Consider the following 18483-nt stretch of genomic DNA (forward strand, 5'->3'; position numbering starts at 1 on the left):
CCTGGCAGGCTCGGGGGACCATATGGGACTCTGGGATTTGAACAACCAACCTTCTTTTTTTTTTTTTTTTTTTTGTGGTTTTTGGGTCACACCCTGCAGTGCTCAGGGGTTATTCCTGGCTCCAGGCTCAGAAATTGCTCCTGGCAGGCACGGGGGACCATATGGGACACCGGGATTCGAACCGATGACCTTCTGCATGAAAGGCAAACGCCTTACCTCCATGCTATCTCTCCGGCCCTGAACAACCAACCTTCTGCACACAAGGCAAACGCCTTACCTCCATGCTATTTCTCCGGCCCCATAGAGCATTTTTTAATGTGCCTTTTGGTCATCTGTATTTCTTCTTTGAGGAAGTGTCTGTTCATTTCTTTTCCCTTTTTTTTTTTTGGTTTTTGGATCACACCCGGCAGTGCTCAGGGGTTACTCCTGGCTGTCTGCTCAGAAATAGCTCCTGGTAGGCATGGGGGACCATATGGGACACCGGGATTCGAACCAACCACCTTTGGTCCTGGATGGGCTGCTTGCAAGGCAAACGCCGCTGTGCTATCTCTCTGGGCCCTCTTTTCCCATTTTTTTGATGGGGTTAGATGTTTTCTTTTTTCTTTTTTCTTTTTTTTTGGTTTTTGGGCCACACCCGTTTGACGATCAGGGGTTACTCCTGGCTACGCACTCAGAAATCACCCCTGGCTTGGGGGGACCATATGGGACACCGGGGGATAGAACCGCTGTCCGTCCTATGTTAGCGCTTGCGAGGCAGACACCTTACCTCTAGTGCCACCTTCCCGGCCCTTTTTTTTGGTTTTTGGGCCACACCCGGCGGTGCTCAGGGGCTACTCCTGGCTGTCTGCTCAGAAATAGCTCCTGGCAGGCACGGGGGACCATATGGGACACCGGGATTCGAACCAACCACCTTTAGTCCTGGATTGGCTGCTTGCAAGGCAAACGCCGCTGTGCTATCTCTCTGGGCCCATTACATGTTTTCTTAAGTTCTGTCAGTACCTTGTATATATTATATATTAACTCCTTATCTGATGCATATTGGATATAGTTTCTCCCATTCTGTGGGTGACTTTTGTATCCTATTCACTATTTCCTTTGAGGTGTAGAAGGACCACAAATAAGAATCAAGAGGATATGAAGATAGAAATCAGAAAACTCCAAACTGAAATAACAGGTCTGAAAAACTCAGTAGACGAAATGAAAACCTCAATGAAGAACCTCTCCAAGAGGTTAACAGCAGCTGAGGACAGAATCATCGAGCTGAAAGATGAAATGAATAACAACTCCATACAACAGAACAGATTGGAAAAGCGCCTTAAAGCAAATAATCAGACAATGGAAAATTATTCAAAGAATGTGAACAGATGAAAATAGAAGTCTTTGATAAACTCATCAGAAACCACATAAGAATCATTGGAGTCCCAGAGACCCAGGAAGAAAATACCCAGGAAGAATCAACAGTCAAGGACATCATTGCAGAGAAACTCCCAGAACTAAAGACTGCATACAACCAAATCCTGCATGCTCAAAGAGTACCAGCTAAGAGTCCCAAAGAAAAGCATCCCAAAACACATCTCTAGTGGATGAGCTTGAAATAGTTTCTTCCCTATTTTAGTTAAAAGCTGCCATGACATGTAAAATTGTACTTTAAAATGAAATTGAACTGCATGACACACTCTTTCAGTAACAGTATTGCAAACCACAGTGTCCAAAAGGGAAGAAGAAAAGTGACATGGAAGCAGGCTGCAAGGAATGAGGTGGTACTGGAGGGAAATAGGACAATAGTGGCAGGAAGTGTAACAATGGTGAAGCAATGGGTGAAAGATTGAAGATCAACCATCAACAACTTGGTGACTATCATGCTGTGAGATAGTTTTGTTGTTGTTGTTGTTTTGTGGCCACACCCAGCAGTGGTCAGGTGTTACTCTTGGCTCTGTGCTCAGAAATCGCTCCTGTCAGGGTCAGGGGACCATATGGAATGCCAGGAACTGAACCTGGGTTGTTCCTAGGTTGGCTATATGCAAGGTAAATACCCTACTGCTGTGCTATCGCTCTGACACCCCTGTGAAACAGTTTTAATAGTTAAAAAAAAAAAAAGCTTGGAAAAGATGGAGCTGGCTGAATAAAAGTTTTTTTTTTTCCTAGCCAATATAGGAGGCTGACAGGTCATAAGAACATGCTGGGAAAAGGACATGTGAGTGATGAAGGAAAAGATACATTCAGCAGGTTCAGCTGAGACTGGCACCTCACAATACCCTATCCCCAAGAGTCATTCTTGGAACCAGAATTTCCCAAGCATTTCCCAAGCAGAGTTCCTGGAAAATGGGATTCAATGGTCTCAGGGACTTTACCTTAAGGTCCTCAGCCTTGGGAGTAGCCTTTTGGAACCTCAAGAGCCTGAAGCCCCTTGATCAGTCACCCCTGGCCAGATGAGTCAGTGCCAAGTACCTGAGCAAGCCTCACAGACAAGTCTTCTTTCACGGGTGCCAAGATGAGGACAAGAATGAAACCTTTAAGCAGCCTGCAATAGGTGAAAGAAGGTGAAAGGTGAAAGACAAGATTTTAGCTGAGAAAAATTATTCCAGTAGGACAGAGCTTGGAGAATTTGAAGAACAAAATGCCTGTGGTTGGGGACGGCTCTGTCCTTATTCTGAGGATTTCTCTCTCCTGTGCCAGTGAGAGAGACCAGACAGTCTACATAGCAAATATACCCCAAGATCTAGGTCACTGTTTTGTAACTGTCAATAATCTGAATTGCCATTGGACCTAAATCAAGTCTGGACCCCAAACTGCAACCCCTGCAGCTGAGATCTGCTGGCAGAAAGAGAAGTAAGGAGCCTGACCAGTGATGCCTGGGCCCCAGATTTCTCCCCTGCACTCATAGCTTAGGGCATCCTCACCTAGCTTTACCAGGGAACAATCCACCTTCACTCTGGGAGGCTCCAGCCATTGAGAAGGCTCAATGGACACTGGAAAGAGGAAGGAGAGAAGTAAGGGGACAGTATCCAGCATGTCTAACTGGCATTCTAGCCACTTTAGCAAGCAACTGCTGAAAGTTTCTGTTTCAGCAAAAATCCATCAAGTAGCCCACTGTCAGGCTGTCATGGGATTCAAATTGTCATGTGAAAAAGCTCATGTACAGCTAAATGTGAAAGGGGCATGGGTCTGAGTTCTGTTGAGTGAGGATTTTTAGGAACCTGGGATTGATCCCCAGAGTTACATGGCCCCTGAACACCACTAGGAGTGATCTCAGAAGCAGAGCCAGGTGTGGCCCTATGTCACAACAAAAGATGAAGAAAGGGAAGGAAAAGAGGATCTTTATAGGCTAGAAAACAACTTACGTTGGGATAAATGTCCACCAGTATATGCTGAAAAAGAGCCTTGTTTTGGGCCCACACCCATCAGTTCTAGGGGCTGTGAACCCATTCAGCTGATTCTCAATGTACTGAGCTTTCTCTCTCTAGAGAACAGCATTTTGTTGTTGTTTGTTTTGTTTAGTCTTGTGTTCACACCCAGTGTCACCCAGGGTTACTCCTGGTTCTTCACTCAGGAATTACTCAGGGGTGGAGGGGGCTCCTGGAGTGAAAGCACAGCAGTAGGTCATTTGCCTTGCACATGACTGACCCAGGATGGACCTGGATTTGATCCCTGGCATCCCATATGGTCTCCCAAGCCAGGAGTAACCCCTGAACATCACTAGGTGTGGCCCCAAAAAACAAATAAAATAAATAAATAAAAAGAAGACATTAAAAAATTACTCGGGGATTATATGGGATGCCAGGAATTAAACTGGGGTCTGCCACATGCAAGGCAAACACCCTACTCATTGTGCTATTGCTCTGGCCCCAAGAACAGCTTTGAAGAGAAGGAACAGGGTTTGATTATAGGCCCAGTAGAGATAGTGATGTAACAGCTGATATGTATTATGTAGTTTTTCAGGAAACATATTCACCAAAGAGAAAGAAGATGAGCAGGACTTGTTGAAGGCCATACATTGAATATATATCAGAAGTATGAAAAATGATGGAGATATGTCATTTGGGTGTGATTTTTAGTATGGTAATAAAAAAAAAGGTGAATGAAGGTTAAGAATGGCTCCACTGGGCAGTCTCCACTGACAGTATTTGTGGGAACTCTCCAGCCAAGGGCCTGGGGTCTGTACCAGTGCAAGTATTCTTAGAGTCCGATCAGTTCCAATATGATGTTATGGGGCAGAGAGAAATTATCAGACTTCCAAACTACAAACCTCAGGCCAATCTGCTTTAGTTTTTTTCTAACCCCACGGAGTCCTTCTAAATTTGGATAGTGAGAGTAAAGAGAAGGTGCAAAATTGTCAAAAGTTTGGGCATTTCCACCTCCTTTTCTTTTTGTTGTTTGTTTGGGGCACACCTCATGATGCTCAGGGCTTACTAGACTCAGGAATCACTATGGCAAGGGACCATATGGGATTCTGGGGATTGACCTCAGATGGGCCATGTATAAGATAAGTGCCCTATCAGCACTTACATAACCAGACATAACCCACTTTGGCTCAGAGCCTGCACCATAAGACAGTGGTCTTAGAAATGATCACTCTGGACAAGAACTGTGCTAAAAGTAAGTAAAGTGAGATATATATATATACATATATATACATATATATATGATACAGTAACAATCCAGTAACAATATTGCAAGCTATAAGTGCCTAAAAGAGAGAGAGAGAGAGAGAGAGAGAGAGAGAGAGAGAGAGAGAGAGAGAGGAGAGAAAGAGAGAGAAAGTACGTGAGAGGGAAATAGGAACATTGGTGGCAGGAATTCTTTTTTTTTTTTTTTTTTTTGGTTTTTGGGTCACACCAGCAGTGCTCAGCGGTTACTCCTGGCTCTACGCTCAGAAATCGCTCCTGGCAGGCACAATAGTGGGGGGAGGCATATGGGATGCTGGGATTCGAACCATCGTCCTTCCGCATGCAAGGCAAATGCCTTACCTCCATGCTATCTCTCCAGCCCCAGGAAATAACATTGTTATAGGGATGAGTGTTGGACATTGTATGGCTGAAACACAATCTTAAACAACTTTGTAACTGTATCTCATGATAATTCAATTAAATAATTTATTTTGGTTTTTGGTTTTTGGGTTGCACCCACTGATGCTCAGGGGTTACTCCTGGCTCTGCGCTTAGAAATCACTCCTGGCTTGGGGGACCATATGGGATGCTGGAGGATCAAACTGAGATCCATCCGCTTGCGCCACCACTCCGGCCCCTTATTTTATTAAAAAAAAAAAAAAAGATAGGGCAGAGTGATAGCATAGCAGGTAAGTGTTTACCTTGCATGGGGCCAAGTTCACTCCATATGATCCCCCAAGCCTTCCATATGTTCCCCCAAGCATTCCATATGATCCCCCAAGCCTTCCAGGAGTAATTTCTGAGCACATAGCCAGGGGTAACCCCTGAGCACAATCAGGTGTGACCCAAAAACAATAGAAAAAAAAAAGACAGTGGTCTCATTTTTGCCGGGAGGGTGGGGGGAGAGGGGGGAGGCACACCAGGCATCGCTCAGGGGTTACTCTTTTTTTTTTGTTTTTGTTTTTTTGTTTTTTTTGGGTCACACCCAGCAGTGCTCAGGGGTTACTCCTGGCTGTCTGCTCAGAAATAGCTCCTGGCAGGCACGGGGGACCATATGGGACACCAGGATGCGAACCAACCACCTTTGGTGCTGGATCGGCTGCTTGCAAGGCAAACTCCGTTGTGCTATCTCTCTGGGCCCTCAGGGATTACTCTTAGCTCTGCCCTCAGAAATCACTCCTGGCTTGGAAGACTATATGGGATGATCTGGGGGCTGGAGAGATAGCATGGAGGTAAAGCATTTGCCTTGTGTGTAGAAGATCGGTGGTTGGAATCTTGGCATCCCATATGGTCCTTGAGCCTTCCAGGAGCGATTATCGAGCATGGAGCCAGGAGTGACCCCTGAGCGCTGCCGGGTGTGACCCGAAAACAAAACAAAAAACAAAAACTAAACAAAACAAAACAAAAAGAAACTTCGCCTGTCCTGGGTCAGGCATGTGCAAGGCAAACACCCTACCAACAGTGGTCTTTTTTGTTTGTTTTGGGGTCAAACCCAGAGTGCTCAAAGTTTACTCCTGGCTTGCACTCAGATATTATTCCTGAAGGAGTTTGGGAAACCATAATAAGAGGAGCCAGGGATTGATCCCAGGTCAGCACCCCACCCACTGTACTATTTCTCCAGTTCTATCTCAATTACTATGCACTCTTAGACTCTCTTTTCTTTGTTTTTTATTTGTTATGTTTTTTTTGTGTTTTTTTTCGGGCCACACCCATTTGATGCTCAGGGGTTACTCCTAGCTAAGCACTCAGAAATTGCCCCTGGTTTGGGGGGACCATATGGGACGCCGGAGGATTGAACCGAGGTCCTTTCCTTGGCTAGCGCTTGCAAGGCAGAACCTTACCTCTAGGGCCACCTCGCCAGCCCATTATGTTGTTTTTCTGTTATTTTCTTGTTTTGGGGCTCCACCTGGCATACTCAGGGATTACTCCTGGATCTGAACTCAGGAATCATACCTGGCAGTGCTAGGGGAAAGATGTGGGATGCTCAGGATCAAACCCAGGTCTGCCACATGTAAGACAAGTACCCTTCTGTAATACTACTCCAGGTCCTCCTTTGATAAAAGTCAAAATGCCATGGCCATCTTTGTAGGTCCACCCAGACCCTCAACAAGATTCATATATGGAAAGTAAGGAAGTAAGATCAATCTTTGGTGTTGGGAGGACCCAAGCAGTACTCAGGAGATTCAGGAACTCCATGGGCAATTCTGTCAACCAGACTAGCAGTTCAATGCATGAAGCCCAAAATACGCTTGAGCCCTATGCTGCTGGAGATTACTTGGGCCATCAAGAATGTTCTCAAGAGCCTTCGATGCTGCACTGTAATGCTCAGAGACCATGTGATGCTGGGTTTAAACCTAGGCCTGGTGCATGTTTGACATGCACTCTAATTGCTGTATACTCTCCTATCCCTGTAAGAGCAATCTGCAGGCAATTGGAGCTTAGGTTAAGTTAATGTGACAAGACCCCTTGATTTGAGAAAAGATGTTCCACTCATCCTGAGGCATGTTGGATAATTATAAACATTTTTGAGAACTGGAAATGATGCAGAGAATAACGATTATTAAAACTTGTGGTGCTGAGAGCCAGAGGGATAGCATGGAGGTAAGGCATTTCCCTTGCATGCAGAAGGTCAGTGGTTTGAATCCCGGCATCCCATATGGTCCACCGAGCCTGCCAGGAGCAATTTCTGAGCATAGAGCCAGGAGTAACCCCTGAGTGCTGCTGGGTGTGACCCCCCAAAAAAACAAAACTTGTGGTGCTGCCCAATTAAGCCGACCTTGCTCTCCGTCTAGTGTTCAATGGCTGCAGACAGAAAGCAGGCTCCTCAGTCGTGTACATATCCTGTGACTTGTATGGCCAGGGATAGTGCTTTTTAATTTTTTTCAATGTAATATTTTTTTTGTTTTTGGGTCACACCCAGGGGCGCTCAGAAGTTAATCCTGGCTCTAGTCTTAAAAATCTCCCTTGGCAGGCTTGGGAACCATATGGGATGCTAGAGAATCGAACCCAGGTCTGTCCTGGGCCTGCCACATGCAAGACAAATGCCCTACTTCTGGGCTATCTCTCCAGCCCCTAATTTTATTATTTATTTATTTATTTATTTATTTATTTATTTTTGTTTTGTTTTGTTTTGGGTTTTTTTTTTTACCACACCCGGCGGTGCTCAGGGGTTACTCCTGGCTGTCTGCTCAGAAATAGCTCCTGGCAGGCACGGGGGACCATATGGGACACCGGGATTCGAACCAACCACCTTTGGTCCAGGATCAACTGTTTGCAAGGCAAACACCGCTGTGCTATCTCTCCGGGCCCTATTTTTGGTTTTTTAACCCAGCAGCGCTCAGAGGTTATTCCTGGCTCTACGCTCAGAAATTACTCCTGGCAGGCTCGAGAGACCATATGAGACACCGGAATTTGAACCTATATCCATCTGCATGAAAGGCAAATGTCTTACCTCCATGCTCTCTCTCCGGCCCCTAATTTTATTATTTTTATAATTACTTTATTTAAGCACCATGGATACACAATTGTTCATAGAATTGTTTCACAGAATGTACACCACCCTTTATCAGTGCACATTTCCCACCACCAATGCCCCCGTTTCCCTCCCATCCCACCCCTCCCACTCCCACCCACCCCCACTGTCCCTGGGCAGGTATTTTACTTCTAGAAGAAACTGTTTTGGAGGCCAGACACACCTTGGGGCTCTGGGATTACTCCTGGTTTTGTGCTCATTCTCCTGGTGGTGGTGCCTGGAATTGAACCCAGGTCTACAGTGTGCAAGGAAAACGCCCTACCTTAAACACTTGTCTGACTTCCCAAAACTTTCATTTTCTCTTTAAAAATAAAATCAGGGCCTGAGATGTGGCTTAGCATAAGAGCATATGTCTTGTATGTTCAATTCCCCAAACCACATACACACACACACACACACACACACACACACACACACACACACACACACACACAAGACTTTTTAATATTTAAAATATTTTTAAGAGGGCCACATCCCGGGGGCCGGAGAGATAGCATGGAGGTAAGGTGTTTGCCTTTGGGGCCGGAGAGATAGCATGGAGGTAAGGCGTTTGCCTTTCATGCAGGAGGTCATCGGTTCGAATCCCGGTGCCCCATATGGTCCCCTGTGCCTGCCAGGAGCAATTTCTGAGCCTGGAGCCAGGAATAACCCCTGAGCACTGCCAGGTGTGACCCAAAAACCAAAAAAAAAAAAAAAAAAAAGGTGTTTGCCTTTCATGCAGGAGGTCATCGGTTTGAATCCCGGCACCCCATATGGTCCCCCGTGCCTGCCAGGAGCAATTTCTGAGCCTGGAGCCAGGAATAACCCCTGAGCACTGCCGGGTGTGACCCAAAAACCACAAAAAAAAAAAAAAAAAAAAAAGAGGGCCACATCCCGGGCCGGCATGGTGGCGCTAGAGGTAAGGTGTCTGCCTGCCAGCGCTAGCCTAGGACGGACCGCGATTAGATCCCCCTGCATCCCATATGGTCCCCCAAGCCAGGAGTGACTTCTGAGCGCATAGCCAGGAGTAACCCCTGAGCGTCATCGAGTGTGGCCCAAAAACCATTAAAAAAAAAAAAGAGGGCCAGTTACTTTTTAAAAGTAAGAGGGGTGCGGATCACTCGTCCCTGAAGCTGGAACAAGTTTTAGCATGACGTATACCAGCATATAATATGACTCCCGACTTTTAGGAAGTTTTTCATGGGTTGAAGGGTCGTCTTATATGCCGGCAAATACGGTACTCCTGGCTCTGTTCTCAGGGATTATTCTTGGTGAGTTTGGGGCACCATATGGGTGCCAGAGATCAAACCTAGATCAGGCATGTGCAAGTCAAATTGCCCTATTCACTGTACTATCACTCCTTTGGGGGGGGGGCACGTTGAGTTGCACAGTGCTCAGAGATTACTCTTGGTTCTGAGCTCAGGAATTACTCCTGGAGGTACTCAGAGGACCTGGGGTGCTGGGAATTGAACCTACGTCAGCAAGACAAGTGCCCTACCCACTGTACTATTGCTCTAGTCCCGTGGCCCCTACACTGGGAGGGGGTGGGACAATACCCGGTGACACTCAGGGGTTACTCCTGGCTATGTGCTCAGAAATCATTCTTGGCTTGGGGGGGGACCATATGGTATGTTGGGGGATAGAACCACAGTCCGTCCTTGGTTAGCATGTGCAAGGTAAATGCCCTACTGCTTGTGCCACCGCTCTGGCTCCACTTTCTTTTCTAACAGCTGCATAGTATTCGAATGTATAGATGTACCACTATCTATAGCTACTCATTTGTTGTTGGGCATCTGGGTTGTTTCCAGATTCCAGTTATTGTAAATAGTGCTACCATGAACATAGGAGTGTAGAGGACATTATTGTATTGTGTTTTTGTGATCCTACAGTATATCCCTAGGAGTGGTATTGCTGGATCATATGGGAACTCAATGTCCATTTTTTTTTTTTTTTTTTTTTTTTTTTTTGGTTTTTGGGCCACACCCGGTGACGCTCAGGGGTTACTCCTGGCTATGCGCTCAGAAGTTGCTCCTGGCTTCTTGGGGGACCATATGGGACGCCGGGGGATCGAACCGCGGTCCGTCCTAGGCTAGTGCAGGCAAGGCAGGCACCTTACCTCCAGCGCCACCGCCCGGCCCCTCAATGTCCATTTTTTAAAAGGAATATCCATATTGTTTTTCAAAAAGGCTGGACAAGATTGCATTCTTTTTTGTTTTTGTTTTTGTTTTGGGGCCACACCCGGCAATGCTCAGGGGTTACTCCTGGCTCTATGCTCAGAAATCACTCCTGGCAGGCTCGGGGAACCAAATGGGATGCCAGGACTTGAATCATCATCCTTCTGCATGCAAGGCAAACACCCTACCTCCATGCTATTTCTCCGACCCAAGATTGCATTCTTACCAGAACACTTCTCCCCACATTCACGCCAGCGGTGGTTGTTCTTGTTCTTTGTGATATGTGCCAGTCTCTGTGGTATGAAATGATATCTCATTATTGTTTTGATTTGCATCTCCCTGATGATTAGTGATGTGGAGCATTTTTTATATACCTTTTGGCCATCTTATTTCTTTTTTTTTTTTTTTTTTTTTTTTTTGTGTGGTTTTTGGGTCACACCCGGCAGTGCTCAGGGGTTATTCCTGGCTCCATGCTCAGAAATTGCTCCTGGCAGACACGGGGGACCATATGGGACGCTGGGATTCGAACCGATGACCTCCTGCATGAAAGGCAAACACCTTACCTCCATGCTATCTCTCCGGCCCCCATCTTATTTCTTCTTTGAGGAAATATCTGTTCATTTCTTCTCCCCACTTTTTTTTTCTTTTTTTGTGTTTTTTGGGTTACACCCGGCAGTGCTCAGGGGTTATTCCTGGCTCCATGCTCAGAAATGGCTCCTGGCAGGCATGGGGGACCATATGGGACGCCAGGATTCGAGCCGATGACCTCCTGCATAAAAGGCAAACGCCTTACCTCCATGCTATCTCTCCGGCCCCCTTCTCCCCACTTTTTTTTTTTTTTTTTTTTTGGTATTTTTAGGGCCACACCCGTTTGATGCTCAGGGGTTACTCCTGGCTAAGCACTCAGAAATTGCCCCTGGCTTGGGGGGACCATATGGGACGCCGGGGGATAAAACCGTGGTTGCGATCTTTCCTTGGCTAGCGCTTGCAAGGCAGACACCTTACTTCTAGCGCCACCTCGCCGGCCCCTCCTTCTCCCCACTTTTTGATGAGGTTAGATGTTTTTTCTTGTGTTATTTATTGTGTGTGTGTGTTTGTGTGTATGTGTGTGTGTGTTTTGGGTCACACCCAGTGGCGCTCAGGGGTTACTCCTGGCTCTGTGCTCAGAAATCACTCCTTGGGGCTGGAGAGATAGCATGGAGGTAAGGCGTTTGCCTTTCATGCAAGAGGTCATCGGTTCGAATCCCAGCGTCCCATATGGTCCCCCGTGCCTGCCAGGAGCAATTTCTGAGCATGGAGCCAGGAGTAACCCCTGAGCACTGCCGGGAGTGACCCAAAAACCACAAAAAAAAAAAAAAAAAAAAAAAAAAGAAATCACTCCTGGCTTGGGAAACCCTATGGGATGCCAGGGATCGAACCCGTGTCCGTCCTGGGTCAGGAAGTGTAAGGCAAATGCCTTACCACTGTGCTACTATTCCAGCCCTGTTTATTTTTTTATCTTGTTAAGTTCTGTTGGTACCTTATAAATCTTAGATATTAGCCCCTTATCTAATGGGTATTGTGTGAATAGTTTCTACCATTCTGTGGGTAACCATTTTACCTTAGTAACTGATTCCTTTGAATCAGTTTTTTTGTTTGTTTGTTTGTTTGTTTTTGCTTTTTTAGGCCACACTTGGTGACGCTCAGGGGTTACTCCTGGCTATGCACTCAGAAATCGTTCCTGACTTGGGGGACCATATGGGATGCTGGGGGATCAAACCACTGCTGCCTTGGTTAGTCTGTGCAAGGCAAATAAATGCCTTACCACTTGTGTCACCGCTCCGGCCCCTATAATTGTTTTCTTTGAAGTGCAGAGGCTTCTCCTGGTGGAACAATGGTGCAGAGAGGTGTGATGGTAGGGTATTTACCTTGCACTTGCTAACCCAGGATGAACCATGGTTCAATCCCAGGCGTCCTATATGGTCCCCTGAGCGCGTAGCCAGGAGTAACTCTTGAGCATCATTGGGTGTGGCCCCAAAACAAAAAAAAAAAAAAAGAAGAAGAAGAAGAAGCTTTCCCTGTTTGGACAGTGTTATTTTCTCCTTGAAGATGCCTTTAGTTTCAATGTCATGGAGTATTTTGCCTACTTTTTCTTCTTTTCTTCAAATTTATTTATTTTCTGGGGCCACACCCAGTGGCATTCAGGGGTTACTTCTGTCTCTGAGCTCACAAATTGCTCCTGGCAGGGAGGACCATATGGGGGACCATATGGGATGCCAGGAATCAAACCCAGGGCCGTTTCATGTCAGCAGCATGCAAAGCAAATAAATGCCCTACCACCATGCTATCACTCCAGACCCATGTTTTCTTCTATATACTTTATGGTTTCGGGTCTGATATCAAGGTCTTTAATCCATTTTGATTTCACCTTTTATACATGGTGTTAAATAGAGGTCCGAGTTTGTTTGTTTTTTGCATGTGCTGACCAGTTGTACCAACACCACTTTTATTTTTTTTTTTGTTTTTTGGGGGGGTCACATCCGGTTGCACTCAGGGGGTACTCCTGGCTCCATGCTCAGAAAATCGCCCTTGGCAGGCACGGGGACCATATGGGATGCCGGGATTCGAACCACCATCCTTCTGCATGAAAGGTAAATGCCTTACCTCCATGCTATCTCTCTCTGGCCCCAATCTTAGATTTTTTTTTTTTTTTTTGGTTTTTGGGCCACACCCGGCGGTGCTCAGGGGTTACTCCTGGCTGTCTGCTCAGAAATAGCTCCTGGCAGGCACGGGGACACCGGGATTCGAACCAACCACCTTTGGTCCTGGATCGGCTGCTTGCAAGGCAAACACCGCTGTGCTATCTCTCTCTGGCCCCAATCTTAGATATTTTTTTAATTTTTATTTTTTTGGATCACACCTGGCAGTGCTCAGGGTACCATATGAGATGCCAGGATTTGAACCACAGACTTCCTGCATGAAAGGCAAATGCCTTATTTCCATGCTATCTCTCCAGCCCCATCTAATTTTAGATTTTTAAATAATTTTTCTCAGCTGGGAAATGTGTAGCTCAATAATATGTCATATGCTCTGCATATGTGAGAGCCTAGCATTCCTCCCAGCACCACCAAACAAAGATGCAGTTTATAGATATTCAGGAGACCTGAATCAGACACTGAAATCTGTTTCTTTTGTTGTGGTGGTGGTGGTTACAGGGGCTAAACTCAGGGCCTCATATATTATTTGTTCACTGAGCAACATGCCCTGCCTAGAAACCTGGTTGTAATGGCTCCAAAGGTGATTGTGAGCCAAGCCCCAGGCATGCCATAGAAAGAAGGAAGATTCACTTAGTGGGTGAAACAAGGCCTCCTGCACCAGATCCTGTTATCCCACTGAAGGCTGAAAGCTGGCTGGAAAGTTCAGGCAGGCAGATGTAAAAGCCATTTTATGGGAATGGTAGGACTGGAGACTGTTGCTAGAATAAAATTGAGGGAAGTTCAAGACATATTTTGCCTTCCTTCACTTCTGACTTCTGGAGGGCTCCTACAGTTCAGGAGAAGAATGCAACCTAAACTCTGTTCTCCTAATACCAGTGCTGCTACTTTACGTTATACACTCTGTAAAAGTCTCATCTGTAAAAAGGAGCATACTACAGCACCCCCAAATTCTTTTTTTTTTTTTTTTTTTTGGTTTTTGGGCCACACCCGTTTGACGCTCAGGGGTTACTCCTGGCTATGTGCTCAGAAATCGCCCCTGGCTTGGGGGGACCATATGGGACGCCGGGGGATCGAACCGCGGTCCGTTCCTTGGCTAGCGCTTGTAAGGCAGACACCTTACCTCTAGCGCCACCTTCCCGGCCCCAGCACCCCCAAATTCTAAAATTTGCTGCTCCTTGAGTATTCTGTGCTGACTGTCATGTTGGCTTATGGCCAGAAGGTGGCAGCAACACATTTCTGAATTTTATTACCAAACTCGGCAAGTTTTCAGCACACACCCCACCTCCCAACCCCTGTGCCTCGGATTGCCTTCAGTTAAACTGACGTTTATCTAAGTTAAGTCCTATATTAGACACAAGACATAGGTAATAATACCAAATGTGGGTCAGAGAGGTGGTGCAGGAATTATAGTGATTTGCCTTGTATATAGCCGACCCTGGTTGGATACCAAGTAGTACAAGTTCCTCTAAGATAGCAGGGTGTGTGCAGCCCTGAAGGTCACCTGTGTAAGCCAGGAGTGGCCGAACAGCACTGCATTCTCAGACCATTACACTGAAACAATCAGCCCAGTTGCTGAGAATCCCCATAGTTTAGAAGGCACGCCTCCCAAAGTCAAGTCTAGGGTCCAGAGATAGTACAGGGAATAAAGTGTTAGCCTTAAAAACAGCTAGCCCTAGTTTGATCCCTGGCATCACCTGGTCTACGGAGCACTGCCTGGAGACACTACTGGATATAGAGCCCGGAGTAGCCCCTAAGTATTGCTATGTGTGTCCTTCTAACCTAGAAAAAAAAAAATAGACCTGATGGTTTAATTTTAAGCTCGTTAGTCAGAGGGGGAAGTCAGACAGATTAGCAGATTATTAAGAACAATATCACTAATAAAAATAATCTATGTGAAGATAGCAATGGAATATGCAACTGCATATCATAAACTCCTGTTATAGAGCTCATTCATTGAATATGTTATTGTAATTTGTTTTCAATTGTAGGTAGTTTAACATTATACCATAATGCTCATAATTTTTAGTTTGCTTTTAGGAAAGGAACATGGATGCTCAAGACCCTCTTAACAATTCTGCATGGTGTAGACTCCTCTTACAGTGCTCACTACCTTATTACTTAAAGTTACCTCACCAATGATTATTGATCTAGAAAATGGAAAACCTTGCCATCTGACCTGCCAGTTTTACAATTTTTAAGTGTCTGACCCATATTTTTCATGGGTCAGCTTTTCAACTGTAACCCATGGATCAAACCACAGTGTCTGTCTATGTGTGTGCTTGAGTTCTGTTGAGTTATGTTGGCCAACTCAACTGTAATATACATAATGTCTGTAATATACATAATGTCAGGGCCGGCACGGTTGGCGCTAGAGGTAAGGTGTCTGTCTTTCCAGCGCTAACCTAGGATGGACCGAGGTTCGATCCCCCGGTGTCCCATATGATCCCCCAAGCCAGGAGCGACTTCTGAGCGCATAGCCCCTGAGCGTCACCGGGTGTAGCCCCAAAACATATATATATATATATATATATATATACATAATGACTGTCTATGTTGTATATTGTCCTTCCCCCTGCTATATATAATACCTCCTTCCCCCCTCCACTTACCACCTTACAAATCACTTTTATCCCTTCACTCTCTCACCCCAGAACTGTTATTGTCCCCCATTTAACCCTTATTACACTCAGTTCTTAACTCTTCCCCACCACTCCAGACAGCTGCCATCTAGCTCCCAAAGTGAAAAGACACATTCCCAGCTCACCTTCCTTCAGTCAGAGAAGCTGCCACTGCCTGACACTACTGCTGCTGCTGATTTGTTCTCAGCAGCCCCTTTTCCCCACCTTCCTTCACTATGGACTGTTGCTTGCTATCAGATTCAGTTTCTGAGAAGCTCCCAGCTCGAGGACATTTCCTGTTATGTGATTGCTTGTAGCCATTTTCAGACTCCACAAAACCATGTCGCAGGCTGAAGCTGTGCTCCAGATTTTACACAACCCCCCCCACACGACTATTTCAAAAGACTTAAAGAAGCATGTATATCTCCTTCGAATATTTCTTTGGGGGGAGTCACACCTGATGGCGCTCAGTGGTTCATCCTGGCTCTGCACTCAGAAACCACTCCTGGCAGCCACAGGAGACCGTGTGGGATGCCAGGATTTGAATCACCTTCTGTCCTAAATCAGCTGCTTGCAAGGCAAATGCCCTACTGCTGTGCTATCTCCCTGGCCCTCCTTTGAATATTTCTTTAGATGTATTTCCTTAATAGGTATATTTCTATTCCTTATCTTCTTATGTAGTGGCAGTTTTCCCCCATTCCTTTCCTTAAATCTATTTAATAGGAAATTCTAGTAGATAAGTACCTCTTGTGCTTCGAGTTTATGTTAGAACCATATGTTAGAAATTGGGATTGTTTGGCTTGTTATTTTTACCCCTATGCACCAGTAGTCCCATGTGGCATTGTTCCTTTTCGCATATATACATTAAAATGGGAAAATTGTACGTGTGGAAACAAGTTCTTATCTAATAGTAACAGGAACACATAAATTTTATATTGCAGTGGGGTCTTACACCCTGAACATTTGTCATAGTGACTAGGCTTAGGCTTCAGAAGATCGAACATTGGCCATTCACTCCTGAACCTTGGATCCCATCTATGTAACTAGCATGGTTTTATACACCAACACAAGGAACCAGGGACTACTACCAGGGAAAGCCCTAATGATGCTCTGGCATTGACTTGCTCAGAGTTCATAAGACACCCTGACTACTTGGTAACAGCAGAAACAACTTGCTTTCAGGGCAGGACTCCCTGCATTGCACTGAATAGTGAGATGAAACCAGAAGATGCTCCATCTCACCCTGATTTCTACAGAAGATCTGTACAAAAACTGGGATCTCGGTGCCAAAGCAGTGGCGCTAGAGGTAAGGTGTCTGCCTTGCTAGTGCTAGCCTGGAATGGACTGCGGTTCCATCCCCTGGCATCCCATATGGTCCCCCCAAGCCAGAAGCAATTTCTGAGCGCATGCCCAGGAGTAACCCCTGAGCGTCAATGGGTGTGCCCCCCCCCCCCAAAAAAAAATCCTTGATCTCGGCCCGGAGAAATAGCACAGCGGCGTTTGCCTTGCAAGCAGCCGATCCAGGACCAAAGGTGGTTGGTTTGAATCCCGGTGTCCCATATGGTCCCCCGTGCCTGCCAGGAGCTATTTCTGAGCAGACAGCCGGGAGTAACCCCTGAGCACCACTGGGTGTGGCCCAAAAAACAAAAAACAAAAAACAAAAAAACAAAAACAAAAAACCTTGATCTCTAACTACAGAAACCTGACTGCAACAACTGTGATTGTGAAAAACTTTGTCACCCCTCCCTAGGCTAAATGCTAATTTTGCCTGATGGTCAGACCAGCCCACTTCTGGGAGGAGTCTATGGAAGGTAACAAAGGGGTTGCCTGAGGGTTGTAAAGGGATTCAGGAAGAAGCCTCAGCAGAAGTAGGCTGCGTGGAGAGATGGCAGTCAGATTTAATTGCAGGGCAGCTACAGAGAGGCTGCTTAAATGGTTAGCTTTGTAGCCGTAAGATACATGCATGGTGGTTAGAGCCGCAGGAGGCAAAGTCGGGGTGATCCTTGAGTGCAAAGTCAGTAGTAAGCCTTGAACATTGGGGTGTGTGACCCAAACAACTAAAACAAAACAAAACAAAAAAGATTCCTCTAGGGCAGGACCACAAAATATTGTACGGAAGGCCGGAAGCAGCCCGCGGGCCGGGAGTTTGAGACCCCCTGTATTAAAGCTTCATGGCTCCTGACTTCTACTGACTGTGGGTCATTTCCTCCCTGTTACCTTAAACCCGCAGACCTGCCAGCTGAAAAGGGATGCAGGTCGGCCGAGAAAGGCCTCTCCATTCCATCCACCATCATCCACCACCATCAAAGATTCATATTAATTTAATTGATACTTTAAAACCTTTTTTTTTTTATTGTTTTTGGGTCACACCTGGTGATGCTCAGGGTTTACTCCTGGCTATGCGCTCAGAAATTGCCCCTGGCTCGGGGGACCATATGGGTGGCTGGGGATTGAATCGCAGTCCATCCTAGGCTAGTGTGGGCAAGGCAGATGCCTTACCACCTGCGCCACCACTCCAGCCCCTGTGAAAAACTTTTACTGGGACCACAGAGAAAGACTTTGTATGCCTGGAGTCTGTAGTTGGTCTTATGCCAGGATGCTTCATGGGTAAGGTCTCCCATAGGTTTTTCCTTTCTATTCCCCCCCTACTTTGCTATGTCTATGCAAACAAACAAACAAAAAACCCTGCCACATCCACCCACCTTATTTTTAATTGGATTTTTAAAAATCTCTTATTTTTTAAATTGGGGCTCCCACCTTTTTCATAGAAACTTGGGACACGGATTACTTTATTTTACCATATATTCCCACATTTTTTTTTTATAAAACTAAGAAGAATGGATCAAAGGAAGGCTGGGGGCCAGGGGCCAAGTGGTC

Source organism: Suncus etruscus, chromosome 11 (genome assembly GCF_024139225.1).
Source record: "Suncus etruscus isolate mSunEtr1 chromosome 11, mSunEtr1.pri.cur, whole genome shotgun sequence".
Lineage (NCBI taxonomy): Eukaryota > Metazoa > Chordata > Mammalia > Eulipotyphla > Soricidae > Suncus > Suncus etruscus.